The sequence below is a fragment of the Elephantulus edwardii genome, unplaced genomic scaffold, assembly GCF_000299155.1.
Source record: "Elephantulus edwardii isolate Elephantulus edwardi_28Jun2011 unplaced genomic scaffold, EleEdw1.0 scaffold00297, whole genome shotgun sequence".
NCBI classification, from domain to species: Eukaryota; Metazoa; Chordata; class Mammalia; order Macroscelidea; family Macroscelididae; genus Elephantulus; species Elephantulus edwardii.
The window spans coordinates 2,030,957-2,050,440 of record NW_006400047.1 but is presented as its reverse complement, the minus strand read 5'-3'; the positions used below and the strand labels follow the sequence as shown (position 1 = coordinate 2,050,440).

Genomic DNA, 19,484 nt, shown 5'->3' with positions numbered 1-19,484 from the left:
AAAATGAAAACTGAGGCACAAACTGAGATTTGTACACCAATGACCATAGCAACATTACTCAGCATTGCAATAACATGGAAACAGCCTAAATATCCAACATCAATCAAATGGATTGAGAAATTATGGTAACATTCACACAATGGAATACTATGCAGCATGTAGGCGCAATGATTTTGAAAATTACTACCAAACTTGGGAGGGACTGGAGAGCATTATGCTAAGTGAACTAAGTCAGTCCCATAAAGGCAAATACTGTATAAGACCATTATTGTAGAAATAGATAACTAGTAAAATGTGTATGAGGATGTAGGCTGGGAACAGAGAGGTCAGGTTGGGGACAGTAATCAGAGGGTCACACAATTTGATGGGTGGAGAGAGGGGTGAGTAAAGGAAATGGGAAAGATCAGGTGTATAAAATAAAAATTTTATTAAATAAAAAAAAGTCAATGGGATTCCTCTACAGTAACAAAGAAAACACAGAGAAGGTAACTAAGAAAGCAATACCATTTACAATAGCCAACCACAATTTGAGATACTTGGGAATAATCCTAACTAGAGACACAAAAGACCTGTCCAAAGAAACCTACAGAGCCTACATGTGAGACACAATGAAAAACATGAATAAATGGGAAATATTCCCTGTTCATGGATAGGAAGATTCAATATAGTGAAAATGACAGTCCTACCAAAAGCAATCTACATATTCAATGCAGATACCGAATTCATGTTACAAAGAGATAGAAAATGCAATTGGCAAATTTGTTTGGAAAGAAAAGAGACCTCAAATAAGCAAAGTACTTCTGAAAAACAAGAATGAAGTGGGAGGCATATCACTCCCTGATCTCAAAACCTACCACACAACGAAAATAATTGAAATGGCATGGTACTGGTACAATGACAGGCATACAGACAAATGGAATAGAATCAAGAACCCAGAGATGGACCCATCTATCTATGATCAATTGATATTCAACAAGGATATAAAACCAATAAGATGGAGAAATGATAACCTCTTCAACAAATGGTGCTGGCAAAACTGGACTTCTACCTGCAGAAAGCTGAAACAGGATCCACATTTCACACCAATACAAAACTCACCTGAAGGTGGATCATAGACTGAAGGGTAAAGCCCGAAACCATAAAGATCATAAGAGACAAAGTGGGTCCAAGTTCAGGAGGCCTAGGCCATTGCATAAAAAGGCTAAGAAATACAAAACCAGAAGAGGGTAAAATTGATGAATGGGATTTTCTTAAAAATTAAATCTCTGTGCACATAAAAAACTTTTTTCAACAGGACAAAAAGAAAATCTACTGACTAGGGGGGAAATATGTTGCCAATACCATCTTAGACAAGGGTCACATAACACAAGTTTATAGAATCCTACAGGGCCTCCACAAGAAAAAAGACTAATTACCCAATGGGCAAAAGACATGGAAAGACTTTTCAATGAGGAAGACATTCAGATGGCCAACAGTCATATGAAATGCTCAAAATCACAGGCAATAATAGAGATGCAAATCACAACCACAATGAGATATCATCTCACTCCAGTAGCAGTGGCAAAGTTTAACAGGATAGCAAGTAATAAATGTTGGAGAGGATGTGGAGAGATTGGAACTCTCATACACTGTTGGTAGGACTGAAAAATGGTATAACTACTCTGAAAAGCAGTTTGGCATTTCCTCAAAAAGCTAAACATAGAAGTCCATATGACTCAGCTATTCCACCGCTTGGAATATACCCTAAGAAAATTAGAACTGAGACACAAATGACATTGTACACCAATGTCCATAGCAGTGTATTCCCTGTTGCAAAAACATGGAAACAGCCCACAGTCAACCACAATCGAATGAATTGAGAAATTGTGGTACATTTACATGATGGAATACTATGCAACACTTAGGAGCAACAATTTAAAAAATCACTACCTAACTTGGGAGGTACTGAAATAACGCAGTCTCATAAGAACAAATAATGTGTAAGACCATTATTATAGAAATAGAAAGGTTAACTAGTAAAACGTATAGGGAGACAAGGAGGGGAGGGGAGGAGCAAAGGGGTGAGGATGAGCAGCAGGGGGAACCATAGGGTCACACAATTTAATGGGTAGAGGGAAGGGTGAGTAAAGGAAATGGATAAGTGGTTAAGATCTGGCTGAGATCTGGAAAGATGGGAATTGTGGGCATAGTTCAATGTTGATTAAAATATAATGAATAGGAATGATTGTATGAAACACTGTGAATGAAGAATGGTATGAAACACAATTGCTGTTGTTGTTATGTGCCATTGAGTCACTTTGACTCATAACAACCCTATGTACAACAGCTCTGAACCCTGCCCTATCCTGAGCCAGTCTCACTGACTCTGACACACTTAATCCCATTGCCCCAGTTACCATGTTAATCCATCTCATTCTGAGTCTTCCTCTCCTGCACTGTCCCTCCATCCATTCAAGCATGATGTCTTTCTGCAAGGATCAGTCCCTCCTGGCCATGTGCTCAAAGTATGTGAGATGAAGCTTCAAAATCCTTGACTCTAAAGGGAGCTCTGGTGGCCTAGTGGCAAGAAGCTGCACTGCAATCCCAGAGGTATGAGGTTCAAATCCATCAGATGCTCTGCTGGAGGAGGGGAAATCTCCTCCTGTACCAGTCAGATCTGATTTGATGGTACACATACACAAAATAATAAAAAAATTTTAAAAATAAAAAAAAAATCCTTGACTCCAAGGAAACACTTGGTTTCATTCACTCCAAGACAGAACTATTTGTTCTTATGGAAGTCCATGGTATGTTCACTACTATTCTGCAGCACCACAACTCAAAAGCATCAGTTCTTCACATGTCATCCTTAGTCACTTTCCACCTCTCTGCTGCAAGTAATTGCAAAGATCATGGCCTGGGCAGGTGCACTTTAGACTCCAGACTGACATCATTGCTCCTCAGCGCTCTGGAGAGGTCCCTTACAGCAGACTTTCCCAATGCAACTCATCTTTTTACTTCCTGACTGCTTTTGCCAGGAGTTTTGATTGTGGAACCAAGGAAATGAAAATTGTTAACAACCTCAATCTCTTCTCCATCTATCAAGGTGCTGTATTTGGCCCAGTGGTGAAAATCTTTGTCTTCTTGATGTTATGCTTCAATCTAAGGAGCAGCTCGGTTTCACCCTCTCCAGGATGAATCTGTTTGTTTTCTTAGCAGTCCATGGTACCCTCAATACTCTTCTCTAGCACCACAGCTCGAAGGCATCAATTCTCCTACTATCCTACCTAGTCATTGTCCAACTCTCTGACACATAACAAGTGATTGCAAATACTATGGCCTGTATCAGACACACCTTATTCTCCAGGGAGACACCACTGATCTTCAGAACTTTGGAGAGGTCCCTAACAGCAGACTTTTCCCATCGCAATACGTCTTTTAATTTCCTGGCTGCTGGTTCCAAGAGCGTTGACTGTGGAGCCAAGCAGACTAAAGCTGTGAACAATCTCAATCAGTTCACCATCCATCCTGATACTGCCAGGTGGTCCAGTGGTAAGAATCATTGTCTTCTTGATATTGAGCCTCAATGCATATTGAAGTCCGCAGTCCTTGGCCCTTTGCAGCAAGCACTTCACGTCCTCCTCAGTTTCAGCAAGCATGGTTGTGTCATCTACATAATACAGATTGTTGATAGATCTTCTACCAATCCTGACACCACATTTCTCCTCATGGAGCCCAGCCTCCCGGGTAATCTGTTCTGCATACAGGTTGAAAAGCTATGGGACAGGACACATCCCTGGTGTATGCCCTTCCCAATTTTGAACCATGTAGTGTTTCCTTGCTCTGTTCTGATGACTGCCTCTTGGTCCAAGTAAAGGTTTCTCATTAGCATGATCAAGTGTTCTGGGATTCCCATTCTTCTCAGATTCAGCCACAGTTTATTATGATCCACCCAGTCAAACACCTTTGCATAATCAACGAAACACAGATATACATTCCTCTGGTATTCCCCGCTTTCAGTTAAGATCCATCTAACATCAGCTACAATATCCCTAGTACCATGACCCCTTCTAAACCCAGCCTGGACTTCTGGCAGTTCTCTGCTGATGTGCTGTTCCAGTCATTTTTGGATAATCTTCAGTAGAATCTTGCTTGCATGTGAAAGCAATGATATTGTTCTGTAGTTTCCACACTCTGTTGGGTCACCCTTCTTTGGAATCTCTTCCAGTCAGTTGGCCAAGTGGTTGTTCTCCAGATTTCTTGGCACAACTTGGTGAGCACATACAGGGCAGCATCTGTTAGCTGAAATATGTCAGTTGGTATACCATCTATTCCTGGGGTCTTATTTTTTGCTGTTTCCTTCAAAGCAGCCTGAACTTCTTCCTTCATCACCATAGGCTCTTGCTCATATGTTGTTTCATGAAATTCTTCTGTGTCTGCCAATTCCTTTTGATACAGTGACTCAGTATATTTTTCCATCTTCTTTTAATACTTCCTGGATCATTTAATATTCTGCCTAAAGCATCCTTGATATAGCAACTTGAGGTTTGAATTTGTTCTTCAGTTCCTTGAGCTTAAGAAATGCTGAGCGAGAAGGGGAGCTCTGGTGGCCTAGTGGCAAGAAGCTGCACTGCAATCCCAGAAGTACATGGTTCGAATCCCCCAGATGATCTGCCGGGAAAGGAGGGACAATCTCCTCCAGTACCAGTCAGATCTGATTTGACGGTACACAGACACACACACACACACACACACACACACACACACACAAATAATAATAAAATAAAATTAAATTTAAAAAAAAAGAAATGCTGAGCGAGTTCAGCCCTTTTGATTTTCTGACTCCAAAACCAAACTAAGCCCACTGCCATCAAGTCATTTCCTTGCCAAACTTACTTTGGCTGCGGAAGCTGTAAATCTTTGTAAGATAGCCAGGAACCAAAATTCCAACTGCCAAAATTTCCACGGTTTTGTTCTTAGGTGCTGTCGAGTCAACTATGACTCATAGTGACACTATGAACAAATCTAATTCCTGCCCTATCCTCTACGTTTTCATCCCCTCTGAAACCCCTGAGCTCACTGGTGCAGTCATTGCATTAATTCACCTCCCTGAGGATCTTCCTCTCTTTTATTTACCCTCCGTCTTTTCCAGCATAATTAATGTCCTTTTCCAAGGACTGGCCCCTCCTAACAACATGCTTAGAGTATGTGAGATGAAGTTCTGGAGTTCCTATTCTTCTCAATGTTTTTTTTTTTTGTGTGTGTGTGTGTGATCCATACAGTCAATTGTCTTTGCATAATCAATAGAATACAAACATTCTTGTAGTCTCTGCTTTGAGTCAAGATCCATCTGACATCAGCAATAATATCACTGGTGCAGCCATCTCTTCTAAATCTAGCTTGATTTTCTGGCAGTTCACGGTCAATTTATTGTTCTAGCCTTTTTTATACATATTTTCTTCAGCAAGATTTTGCTTGCTTGAGACATTAATGATGTTGTTTGTTATATGCCATCAAGTCATTTGTGACTTATAGTGAAACTTTGTACAGCAGCTCTGAACCCTGCTCTATCTTGAGCCAACCTCATTGTCTCTGACACACCGACTCCCATTACCCCCATCAATCCATCTCATATTGTTAGATAATTTCTACATTCTATTGGACCACCTTTTGGGGAATGGAAAGAACTATCTTTTTCCAGTCAGTTGACTAGGTTCTTTTTCCAGATTTCCTGACATAGACTGGTGAGCATGTCCAGGGATGCATCTGTTTCTTGGAATCTGTGGATTGGAATGTCATAAATTCCTTGCCAATGCTTTTACTGCTGTTTTAATTTCTTCCTTCATTAGCGCTGGCTCCTGACCTTATTCTACTTCCTTAAATGGGGCCATGTGAGTCAATTCTTTTTGAAAGAGTGACTGTATATTCCCTCCATCTTCTTTTGATGCTTCCTGCATAATTCAAGATTTTTCCTTTAACATCCTTTAACCCAAGGCTTGAATTTGTCCATTCAATTCTCTCAGCTTGAGAAATGTCAAAGATTTCTTCCTTTTCTATTTTATGATGCTCTCTTTGCACATTTAATTATTATATTTTGCTTTGTCTTCTTGAACTGCTCTTTGGAATTTTCTGTTACACTCTTTTACTTTGTTATTTCTTCCCTTTGTTTTGGCTTTTTGATGTTCTAGTAAAATTTTCAGAGTCTGTTCTGATATCAATTTTGGTATTTTCTTTCTCACCTGACTTTGTAATTACCCTTTGCTTTCTTCATGGATGTTATCCTTAATGTCATCCCACATATGGTCTTCAATCATTTGTGTTCAATGTCTCAAACCTATCTCGAGATGGTTTTCAAATTCAAGTGGGATAGCCCAAGGGCATATGTTCGCTTTTGTGGCTTTGTCTTCATTTCCTTCAGCTATAGTTTACACTTGCACATGAGTACTTGCTGGTTTGCTCATTTCACAGACAGCACTTGGCCTGGTTTTAACTGCTAATAATTGAGTTTCTCCAACAATTCTTTCCACAGATACAATTAGTCTGATTCCTGTTCAGTCCATCACTAGAGGTCCATTCCATGTGTAAAGTCACCTTTAGTGTTTTTTTAAATAAAAAAACACAAAAGGGTTTTTTAAAGGTATTTACAATAGAAAAAATCATTAGTTGTACAAGTCAGTCATTCAATTTCCAGCATCATTGCTGTCACCAAATCTGTAATTTCAGACTAGCTGTCCTTCTTTCTTGTTTCCAATGTTTGCACTCCCATCATCAATTACCATTACTAAGTCTTGACTATACATTCTCTCGACTTCAGACTTAAAAGTTAGTTGTTGTGTGCCATTGAGTTGGAACCAACTCATAGCTGATCCTCCACAGGACTTTTAGAGATTAAAAATCACACAGGGGGAGATTGCCCATCTTTCTTCCATGAAGCAGCTGGTGGATTTGAACAACTTGCCTTTAGGTTGAAAGTACAGTTCCTTTACTCTAGACCACCAGAGCTATTTGTAAAAGTTGATAGAATTCCTCATCTTTGGCCTTAGCTGGTGAATATAGAAGTCAGATATATTGTGCTACATCACCAGGGCTCCTTACAACAACACTAAATCCAAACCAAACCACATACAATGGAATCTGACTCATAGTAACTATTCATCTAGTTTCTGAGGCTGTAAATTGTTATGGGTAGAGACTGCTGTCTTTCTCCTGTGAGCCAGGAGAATTTTAACTTCTGACTTTACAGGTAACAGCCTGATTCGTTATCCACTGTCAAGTCTGAGGTGACCAACCAAAGCTGGACACTTATATTCAGTGTCCAAATGGGGGGGAACCCACAAGAAACTGAGGGAATATTGGACTTTTTTTTTAAGGTGAGCACAGGCTACGGAGAAGAAGTGAGCTGCCAGAGTTTTCTACAAATTTTTTATAGTATTGAGAACAAAGGTGACTTTCTGTCACATATGTGTGATGATGACTAACTCTTAACACAATATGTGTACATGCATTTACACTTGCTGCTGTTATGTGCCATCGAGTAGCCTATGGCTCATAGCAATTCTATGCACAATAGCTCTGAATCCTTCTGTCTGGCCAAGTCTCACTGACTCCAATACACCTAATATAATTGCCCCAGTTATTGTATCAATCCACCTCATCTGAGGTCTTCCTCTTCTGCACTATCCCTCCACCTTTCAAAGCATGATATCCTTCTCTATAGGTTTCACATCAGCACAGTCAGGTGTTCTGGGATTCCCATTCTTTTTAAGGTTAGCCACAATTTTATATGATCCATACAGTCAAATGCCTTTGTTTAGTCAATGAAACACAGACAGACATTCCTCTTGTACTCTTTGCCCTCTGCCAAAATCCATCTGACATTGGCGATAATGTCTCTAGTGTCATAGCCTCTTCTAAACCCAGCTTATATTTCTGGTAGTTCTAGGTCAATGTACTGTTCCAGTCATTTCTGGATACTCTTCAATAGGATTTTGCTTGCTTGTGATGTTAGTGATCTTGTTTTATAATTTCTACACTCTGTTGGGTCATCTTTTTGTAATGGGAATACATATGGACCTCTTCCAGTCAGTTGGCCAGGTGGTTGGTTGTCCTCTAGGTTTCCTGGCACAATCTGGTGAGTACATCCAGGGCAGCATCAGTTTGTTTAACCATGTCAACTGATGTTCCCTCAATTCCTATAGCCTTGTTTTCTGTCAGTTCCCCCAGAGCAACTTGAATTTCCTCTTTCATCACCATTGCTTCTTGAGCATATGTTGTTTCATGAAATTTTTCTGTGCCAGCCAATTTTTACATACACAGTGACTCTATATATTCCTTCTATCTTCTTCTAATGCTTCCTGGATCATTCCATATTCTGCCCATAGCACCCTTAAGTATTCCAACTCAAGGCTTGAATTTGTTCTTCAGTTCCTTTGGCTTAAATGCCATGTGAAATCAGTGCTTTTGATTTTCTAACTTCGGCTCTTTGCACATTTCATTATAATACTTGGCTTTGTTTTCCCATGCTGCCCTTTGAAATCTTCTGTCCAGATCCTTAACTTCCTGCTTTCTTTCCTTTTCTTTGGCTTCTTGGGCTCTAGTGCAAGATTCTTCATGGATCATATTCTTGATCTCTTCCCACAGCTCATCTTGTCTTCATTCATTAGTGTTCAAGGAATCATACCTGTTCCTGAGATGGTTTTTTAATTCAGGTAGGATAGAGTGAAGGTCAAAGTTTGGTTCCTGTGGGTTTACTTTAACATTCTTTATCTTTAGTTTGAACTTGCGTATAAGTAGTTGATGGTCTGTTCCACAATTAACACCTGGCCTAGTTTTCACAGCTGCTATTGAGCTTTTCCAACAATTCACTCCACAGATGTAATCGATCTGATTCCTGGTGAAATCCATGTGCATTGTCACCTTTTATGTTTCTTATAAAAGGTATTTGCAATGAATAAATCATTGATTGAGTGTACAAAATTCTGTCCTATCTCCAGCCTCATTTCTGTCAGCATGTTCATGTTTTCCAACTACTGATCCTTCTTCCTTGTGCCCAACTTTTGCATTCTGGTCATTATTAATATTCTTCTTCTTCTTCATCATCATCATCATCATCTTGGTTCCATGTTTAATAGATTTCTGACTGCAAGAGTTGTAGGAATTATCTATTTCCTCCTCTTTTGCTCTGATTTAGTGAAGCTTGCTCAAACATGGCAGTGGTTAGCTAAAAGTTGCCTGTCATGTATATAGAGCATATCACCCATTCAGCCGCAGGTCCTTTTACAACCAAGATCTTTTTTGTCATCAAGTCAGAACCAACTCATAGCTGATCCTCTAGAAGTTCAGAGGCAGTAAATTAGCATGGGAGGAGACTGCCCATATTTCTCCCCCAGAGCAGCTGGTAGATTAGAAGCACCAGAGAGGGACCACCTTTGGGTTAGCAGTACAACTCCCTACTGACTAGGTCACCTACTATTCCTTTTACAACAAGCCTGTTGTTAGGTGACATCAAGTCAAGTATGACTCATAGCGACCCTATGAACAGGAAGTCTCAGCTCTGCTCTATCCTGCACGATCCTCATAATTCCTGACACACTTTCAATCCTTTTGCCAATCCATCTTGTTAAGGATCTTCCTTTCCTTTGCAGACCCTCCAGTTTCTAAGCATGATGTCTCTTTCCCAGGAATAGCCCCTCCTAACAACATGCCCAAAGTATGTGAGATGAAGCTTCATCATCCTTGCCTCTGAAGAACATGCTGGCTGCACTTTCTTCAAGACATACATGTTTGTTCTTTTGGCAGTCTATGGCATATTCAGTCCTCTTCTCTACCACCACAATTCAAAGGCATTGATTTTTCCTTATTCATTGTCAAAGGCATTGATTTTTCCTTATTCATTGTCCAGCTCTCAGATGTGTGTCAGGTGAGTAGAAAGACCGTGGCTTGAATAAAATGCACCTTAATCTTTAGACTGGCATCATTACTCTTGAGGACTTTGGAGAAGTACCTGAATGCAGACTCTCCCAATGTTACACATTTCTTGATCTCGTGCCCAGGGTATTGATTGTAGATCCAAGTAAGATGAAATAGTTGACAATTACAACCTCTTCTCTATCTACGTTACTTATTAGCCCAGGTGTGAGGATTTTTATTTTCTTGATGTTGAAGGGTGTAGTCCTTGATCTTATGCAACAAGTGTTTCAAGTCTTTCTCACTTTCAGCTTAGCACAGGGTGTTGATGAGTCTTCCTCCAATCTTGACTCTCAAATGGTTTGCTCAACATACAGACTGAATCGGTATGGAGAGAGGATACAACCCTGACACACACCTTTCTTGATTTTAATCTATGGAGTGTTCCCTTGCTCTATTCAGACATCAGCTTTTTGGTTTAGGAATAGACTTCCTGTTATGTGTCATCGTGTAGCTTGCTACTCATAGCGACCCTGTGTACAAGAGCCCTAAACCTTGCTTTCTCTTCAGCCAACGTTGTCTCTGACACATCTACCCCCATTACACCAGTCACTGAGTCAATCCATCTCATCAAGGGTCTTTCTCTCCTGCGCTGTCCCTCCACCCTCCCAAGCATGACGTCCCTACTGGTCCCTCCTTGCAACATGTACAAAGTATGTCAGACAAAGTTTCAGAATCCTTGCCTCCAAGGACGCACTGAAGAACTGACTCATCCATGGACACACTAGTGGGAACACATGGGGACACATTAGCAGATACAGTAGTGGACACACCGGTGAGCACACACCTTCGGACCCATCAGTTCACACACCTGCGGACCACCCACAGCCACAGCAGTGGACACACCTATGGACACACCCGTAGGGGCCCAGCGGCGGATTCCCTGGCTGCAATTGCCTTTCTGCGCCTTCCAGCCCCAGGCTGCCCTGCTCTCCCGTCCGCGGAAAGGGGCGCGGCCAGCCAACCCCGGGCGGAAGCGGCTTTCCGGGTTACTGGTAAGGCCTGTCCAGCCGAGCCTTGCGCCTGCAGGTCCCGACCTCTGAGTGGTGTCTGGGGGAGCCTCCGAACGAGACCAGACCGACCGCCGCTGCCCCGGGTGAGCTGAAGCTGGACCCAGGCAAGGGCAGGGTGCAGGTCAGGGGCTGGGGTGCGGGATCAGGGGTGGGAGTCCAGCAGTGGCCGCCTGGGCCAGATTGCCAGGCCCTGACCAGAAGGTCCCCAGTGGGCCTGACTCTGTAGACACCCCATGCCTTCATCCCGGGACTAACTCAGGCCCTGCCCTTCCCCCTCGCCCCAGGTCGTCCACTCACTTCCTCCTGCCCTTTCTGTTTACCTGACTGCTCTCTTGCACCCAAAACACGTAAGCAGGCCGGAGAAAGGAGCCACAGTTTATGCAGGGAGGGAATCTCAGATCAAGGCCTCACCTCTGCCCTTTGGCATAGCGTTAGCTGTAGATCCTGTTTCTCTCACCAAACCCTCTGCTCTGAGGGGATGCCGCCTCACACAACCCTGCAGGATCCAAGAGAGCGGCCTGGCATTCCTGCCCAGCAAGGGCCTGGGGCTGTGAATGCATGCTGACTCTTCCTTTACTGTTCTGGCCACAGCACCCCTCTGCTTTTCTCATTGTCTTTATGCGTTAGTTTTAACAAGAAGCATCTTTTGTTTAGGGTTAAAGAAGGATGGAGGAGAGGAGTATGTTAGAGATTGTGAGGATGGCATAGGATATAGCACAGAGCTCAGATCTGTTGTTCATAGGATGGCTATGAGTTGTACTCCACTCGATGGCACCTAACAGCAAAAACACTGCAGACTGGGAACGAGTACTTAAGCATATTTCCAGGAATATTGTTCTGTCTACCACAGATAGTGATTCCAATTTAACTGAAATATAAATTAATTTTAAAAGTTAAGCAATCTAATGTTGTTGTTGTTACATGCCATCCAGTCACCTGCAACTCTATGTACAACAGCCCTAAACCCTGTTCTATCCTGTGCCAATCTTATTCAGACACACCTACCCCATTAACCCTAGTCACTGAATCCATCTCATCGAGGGTCTTCCTCTCCTGTACTGTTCCTCCATCCTCCCAAGCATGATGTCCCTCTCCAAGGACTGGTCCCTCCTTGCAACATGTCCAAATTATGTCAGAGGAAGCTTCAGAATCCTTGCCTTCAAGGAGTAGCCTGGTTTTTCTAGGATGAGCCCATTTGTTCTCTTAGTAGTCCATAGTATATTCAATACTCCTCTCTAGCACCACAGCTCAGAGGCATCAATTCTCCCTCCATCATCCCTAGTCATTGTCCAGCTCTCTGATGCATAGCAAGTGACTGCAAAGACCATGACCTGGATCAGGTGCACCTTAGTCTCTAGACTGACATCATTGCTCTTCAGTACTTTGGAGCAGTCCCTAACAGCAGGCTTTCCCACTGCAATATGTCTTTTAATTTCCTGGCTGCTGGTGCCAAGAGTTGATTGTGAAGCCAAACAAACTACAGCTGTTTACAACTTCAATCTCTTAGCCATCCATCACTATTCTACCATTTGGCCCAGTGGTGAGAATCTTTTTTCTTGATATTGAGCTTCAATCCATATTGAAGGCTTCAGTCCTTGACCTTCAGGTCATCCTCAATTTCAGCAAGCAGGGTTGTGTCATTTACATAATGCAGATAGTTAATGAGTCTTCCTCCAATCCTGATGGCACATTTCTCCTCATAAATGTGTCCTACCTCCATACCTTTTCAAAGCAGTCTAATAACTTGGTTTTATAGTTTTCAGCACTTCCCCATATGATAGAAATTAGAGTCCAGCTACATAATTGAATAATACTAAAACTATAGTGAACATTTTTAAAATTTTATACATGAAAATTTCTTAATGCTTCCCATCCATAGCAAGCTCCTATTGAGAAAGCATTTCAAAAAACACTACAAGCATGTTAGAGCTTTTTATAAATTTTCTATCAAGCCTTTAATGTTATCTTCCAAGTGAGTGCCCAAACCAAAACCCCCATGAGTCAATTGCAATTCATAGTGACCCTGTAGGATAGAGTGGAACTGCCCACTGGGCTCCCAAGGTGGTGATCTTTATGGAGACAAACTGCCCCATGTTCCCCCTTCATGCAGCTGGGGGAGTCGAACGCTAACCTTTAAGTTAGCCATCAGTTGTATAACCAAAGCCACTTGCCAAATAGGTATTTAGGTATAAATCATTCTATTTTACTCTTATTTCTTTTTTAAAAAGCACATGAGAAAGAGATTAAAGAAGACTACACAGCAGTTCAGAGAATAGACTGGCAATCTGGGTTCATTTATCTGCTTGACAGCTGCTGTCTCTTAACAACTCTTTTTGGTTAGTGCCATCAAGTCAAGTACAGGTCATCTTGTCCCTGTAAACAGATTGAAAGCTTGCCTTATCCTGTGCCACTGTCACCATGTCTACCATGTTCAAGCCCATAGTTGCAGTCACTGTGTCAGTCTACCTAATTTAAGAGTCTTCATCTCTTTCGATACGTTTCCAACCATGGTGTCGTTTTCCAAAGACTACCCCTTCTGAAGGGAACTCTGGTGGCCTAGTGCTAAGAAGTTGTGCTGAAATTCCAAGGTACATGGTTTGAATCCACCAGCTGCTCCGTAGGAAAAGTTTGGACAGTCTCCTCCCATGAAATTTACTGCCTTAAAAACCCATGAGTTGGTTCTGACTGTACAGCACTCAACAACACAACAACAACCTTTCTGAAGGGGCTGGGTTTAGAAGAGCCCTTGGCACCAGAGATAACATTGCTGATGTCAGATGAATCCCAGCTGAAAGCAGGTAATACCAGAAGAATGTCTATTTGTGCTTTATTGACTTTGCAAAGGCATTTGACTATGTGGACCACAATAAATACTGGCTAACATTGAGAAGAATGGGAATCCCAGAACACTTAACTATGCTCATTAAAAAAACCTCAATGTAGGGAGCTCTGGTGGCCTAGTGGCAAGAAGTTGCACTGCAATCCCAGAGGTATGCAGTTCGAATCCACCAGATGCTCTGCTGGAGAAGGAGGGGCAAATCTCCTGTACCAGTCAGATCTGATCTGATGGTACACATACACACAAAAAATAATAAAATAAAATTTAAAAAAAATAAAAACCAAACCTCAACCTAGGTTAAGAGGCAATTGTTTGAGCAGAGCAAGGGAATACTATGGGGTTTAAAATCAGCGAAGGTGTACATTAGGATTGTGTCCTCTCTCAATATCTATTGAATCTGTATGCTAAGCAAATCATTTCAGAAGCTGGACTCTATGAAAAAGAATGACATCAAGATCAGAGGAAGATTCATCAACAACCTATATTATGCAAGTGACACAACCTTGCTTGTTGAAATAGAGGAGGATTTGAAGTGCTTGCTGCAGAAGATCCACAGCTTTCTATATGGATTACATCTCAACATTAACAAAACAAAAAATTTCACCACTAGATTGATAGGCAACATCATGATAGAGAAAACACGGAAATCACCAATACTTCATTTTACTTGGATCCACAATCAACAGAAAATATAGAAGTCATATAGAAATCAGAAAATTAGGAGACATGCTGCATTGGGAAAGTCTGCATTCAGGGACCTACCTCTTAAAATTACTGAGAAGCAATAAGGTATGCATAATTCAGCCTGTGAGTTTTCCAATTACTTGTTATGCATCAGAGAGCTGGATAATAAATAAGGATGACGAAAGAAGAATTGATGTATTTGAGATTTAGTGTTGGAAAAGAGTCCTGAATATCCCAAGGACTACAAAAAGAACAAACATTGTCTTGGAGACAATGCAGCAAGAGTGCTCCTTGGAGGAAAAGATGACAAAGCTTTGTCTCACTTTCTTTGGGCATGCTGTCAGGAGTTGCTAATCCTTGGAGAGGAATATCATATTTGGAAAGGTCAGCAAAAAAGAAGACCCTCATCCTGATTAATTGACACAGTAACCACTGCAGTGGGATCAAATATGTCATAAATTATGGAAATAGCACAGAATTGTTGTTCATAGGGTCACTATTGAGTTGTATTTGACAACAACTAACAACAATTCCTTCTGACAGTATGGCCAAAGTATGTGAGACTGTTTATCCACTCTTGCCTCTAAGGATCCTTTGTTGTACTTCTTCCAAGACAGATTTATTCATATCAAAGCTACAGCCCTCAATATGGATTACATCTCAACATCAAGAAAGCAAAAATCCTCATGGAACCAACAGGCAACATCATTATGATGATGTTGTTATGTGGTGTTGAGTCAACTACGACTCATAGCGACCCTGCATACAATAGCTCTGAACCCTGCCCTATGCTGAGCAGTCTCACTGTCTCTGGCACACCTACCTCCATTACCCCAGTAACTGTGTCAATCCATCTCATCCGGAGTCTTCCTCTATTGTGCTGTCCCTCCACCCTTACAAGTATGATGTCCTTCTCCAAGGACTGGCCCCTTCTGGCAGCATACCCAAAGTAAATGTGCTTCAAAATCCTTGTCTTCAAAGAGCAAATGGCTTCACCCTCTCCAGAACAGACATATTTGTTCTTTTCACAGTCTATGGTGTATGTTCAATACTCTTCCAGCACCACAACTCAAAGTTATCAATTCTGTCATCATTGCTCTTCAGCTCTCTGGAGAAATCCCAGACATCATAATTTCCTAATGCAATTTGTCTTTTGATTTCCTGACTGCTGGTGCTAAAGTGTTGATTGTGAAACAAGCAAGCTGAAATTGTTAACACTTTCAATCTCTTATCCATCTATCATGATAGTAGAGAAAAAAAATTGACGTTAAAAATTATTTCATTATAAATAAACCAGTATATTTTAAAAAGAACACAATAAAAATAAAACAGGTATCAGACAAAAAAAAATTTATTTCATTGTACTTGAATCCACAACCCATGGTAATAGCAGTCAAGAAATAAAAAAAACATGTTGCCCTGAGGAAATCTGCTGTCACGGACCTCTCCAGAGTTCTAAAGAATAAGGATGTCAGTTTAAATAAGATGTACCTGATCAACATGATCAGTAAGATGCCATGATTCAACAGAATATGGAAATTATCAAACAATATCACAAGCAAGTACAGTCTTGCTGAAAATTATTAAAAATCAACTGGAACAGTACATCAAGAGAACTGCCAGAAATTCAAACTGGATTCAGAAGAGGTATGGCACCAAGGATATCACTGCTGATGGATTTTAGCTGTAGATAGAGAACATCTGATAGATTCTTGACTGCAAAGATGTTTGACCGTGTGAATCATAACAAATTACAGATAACATTGAGAAGAATGGAGATTCCAGAACACTTCATTGTGCTCATCCAAAACATATACAAAGACCTAGAAAAAAATTGTCCAAACAAAACAAACAGTACAAGGTTTAGAAATCACAAAAGATGTGTGTCAGGGTTGTAACTGTTCTCCTGTTCAAGGACTAAAAGACTCAATATTGTAAAGTCCATTATCTCCAATCTGATCTGAAGATCATTGCTATCCCAAACCCCAAACTTTGCTTTAAGTGCTGGTGGCTGGGTTGCCAAATTACTTCTAAATTTATACGGAAATGCAAAGGACCAAAAATACTTTAAATCAGCATCAGAAATCTTAGAGTTACATGCAATTTAGCATGCTCTCTTCCCACACAGGGGAAGATAGGAATGTTCCTGATAGTGGCGGCTTTCAGTGTAGAACAAAATCAAGCCTCACGATGCAATATTTAAGGATGCTGTGGGCAGAGATTTGAATGAGCCAGGAAACATAAAAACAAGATGGAAGGAGTACACAGAATTTTATTAGACATTATAATTAATTACATTAATCAATGGCAATTAATGTTATGAAACAAAGTACCTATGGATGATCATACGGAAAACAAAGATGATTTGTAAACTTTCACTCAAATAAAAAGAAAATAATTAATTATAAAATTATAACAAATTTGAAAAATATGTTAAGAATGTAAAAACTAAATGTCATCATGTCTGCTACTGGGGGAAAAGGCATCTTGAGTGATGAACTGAAAACATGAGAGACAGTGAGCCCCAACTAGAAAGAATTTTAAAATGTGTCACACTTATTTAAGGCATTGTTTTGCCTTCAGCCTAACACTTAGGTTTTAATAAATTCAAAGAATATTATCTAGGAAGAGAAACACTTATACACAGGAACACTGACCTTTTTATGTTGTCAGCTGGGTATGGCCATGCTAACTTTTCTTTCTGTCCCCATTACTGCATTTTGAGTGCTTTTTAACTTTCATTTCTTTTTTTTTTAATTTTATTATTTTTTCGTGTGTGTACTGTCAAATTGGGTCTGACTGATCCAGGAGGAGATTGCCCCTCCTTCTCCAGCAGAGCATCTGGTGGATTTGAACTGCGTACCCCTGGGACTGCAGTGCAGCTTCTTGCTACTAGGCCACCAGAGCTCCTTTAACTTTCATTTCTTTTAATGACTTGTCAGCATGCCTTATATTCATTGACATGGTATAACAGTGTTTAGCTTAAGTGACTAATGCAAAAATGTCCCTAAGGATCAATTGCTAATGGTGTTTTTCCCTTCTCTGCCACTAACTTACTCCTACCTCAACGTGTCAGATCTTACAAGGTAAAGGGCACAGTCCTCAGGTCCCTAAGTCAGCCCAAAATTCATGTTCCTTGTCAAAAATCAGTTGACCATCCCTAGACAGACTGATTACTAGGTTCTCAATTCTATTCCATTGATCTATGTGTCTGTCACTGTACCAGTACCACACTGTCTTGACCATCATGGCAGTGTCGTAGGATTTAAAATCAGGGAGTGAGACGCCTCCTACCTTGTTTCTTTTTTTAAAGAGTGCTTTTCTTATTCGGGGCTTCTTTCCATTCCAAATGAAACTGGAGATTGCTTTTTCCATTCTTTGAAGAATGGAATTGGTATTTGTATTGGTATTGCATTGAACATGGAAATTGCCTTTGGTAGTATTGTCATTTTTACAATATTGAGTGCTCCTATCAATAAGCAAAGGATATTTTTCCATTTCTCCATGTCTCTTTTTGTTTCTTGCAGTAATGTTTTGTAATTTTCTTTGAACAGATGCTTTGTGCTTCTAGTTAGATTTACTCCGAAGTATTTAATCTTGTGATTGGCTGTTGTGAAGGGTATTGTTTTCTTAGTTCCAGCTCTGTATTCTCTTTGTCACTGTAGAAAAATCCAACGGATTTTTTATGTTGATCTTGTATCTTGCCACTTTGCTGATTACTCAACTGTGTTCAGTAGTTTTGTTGGTGAGTCTTTGTGGTTTTCTAAGTATACTATCATATCATCTGCATATTGAGATAATTTTACCTCCTCTTTGCCAATTTGGGTATCTCTTATTTCCTTCTCTTGTCTTAATGTTATTGCTAAGACTTCGAAAACAATATTAAGTGAGGGGTGATAGTGGGCATCCTTGCCTAGTTCCTGTTCTAAAAAGGGAATGCCTTTAATGTTTCTCCATTGAGAACAATGTTGGCTCTCGGGTTTGTGTATATACTTTTTACTGTGTTGAAGAAATTCCCCTCTAATCCTATTTTGTTGAGTGTTTGAATCAGGAAAGGGTATTGGATTTTGTCAAAGGCCTTTTCTGCACCAATTGACAGGATCAGGTGGTTCTTGTTCTTTGCTTTGTTAATGTGATGAATTACATTGATTGTTTTTCTTATGTTGAACCATCCTTGCATACCTATTATGAATTCCACTTGGTCATGGTGAATTATTTTTTTAATATATTGTTGGATTCTATTGGTCAGGGTTTTATTCAGGATTTTTGCATCTATGTTCATGAGAGATATTGGCCTATAGTTTTCTATTTTGGTGTTGTCTTTACCTGGTTTTGGTATCAAGGATATGTTTGCTTCATAGAATGAGTCTGGAAGAATTCCATTTATTTCTATTTTCTGAATTAGTTTATGTAGAACTGGTAACAGTTCAGTTAAGTGGGGAAACAACAGCCTTTTTAACAAATGGTGTTGGCAAAATTGGAAAACTATCTGCAGAAAACTGAAGCAAGATCCACACCTCACTCCATATACAAAAACCAACTCAAAGTGGATCATAGACCTAGGACTAAAACGAAGGAGTATAAACTTCATTAGAGAAAATCTTGGAAGAACTCTAGAACTCCTAATCTACAACATAAAGAGTCTTCCAAGCATCCTGAAAAACCTACAACCAGGAGAGGATAAAATAGATGAATGGGACCTTCTAAGAATCAAATCCCTACGTACATCCAAAAACTTCTCCAAAAGGGAAGCCCCAGACTGGGGAAAAAATACTTGTCAATGACATGTCTGATAAGGAACTTATATCTAGAATTTGTAGAATACTTGAGCGCTGTTGTTGTTGTTGTTATGTGCCGTCGAGTCGCCTGTGACTCATAGCGACCCTATGTACAACAGCCCTAAACTCCGCTCTGTCCTGTGCCAATTGCACTGTCTCTGACACTCCCATCCCAATTATCCCAGTCACTGAATCAATCCACCTCATAGAGGGCCTTCCTCTCCT

General features: G+C 40.5%; 1 pseudogene; it reads left to right on the top strand.

Moving 5' to 3' along the window:
• The first annotated feature begins 10,660 nt into the window (after positions 1 to 10,660).
• LOC102849456 overlaps positions 10,661 to 19,484 on the top strand; it is an 18,929-nt pseudogene continuing 10,105 nt past the window's right edge.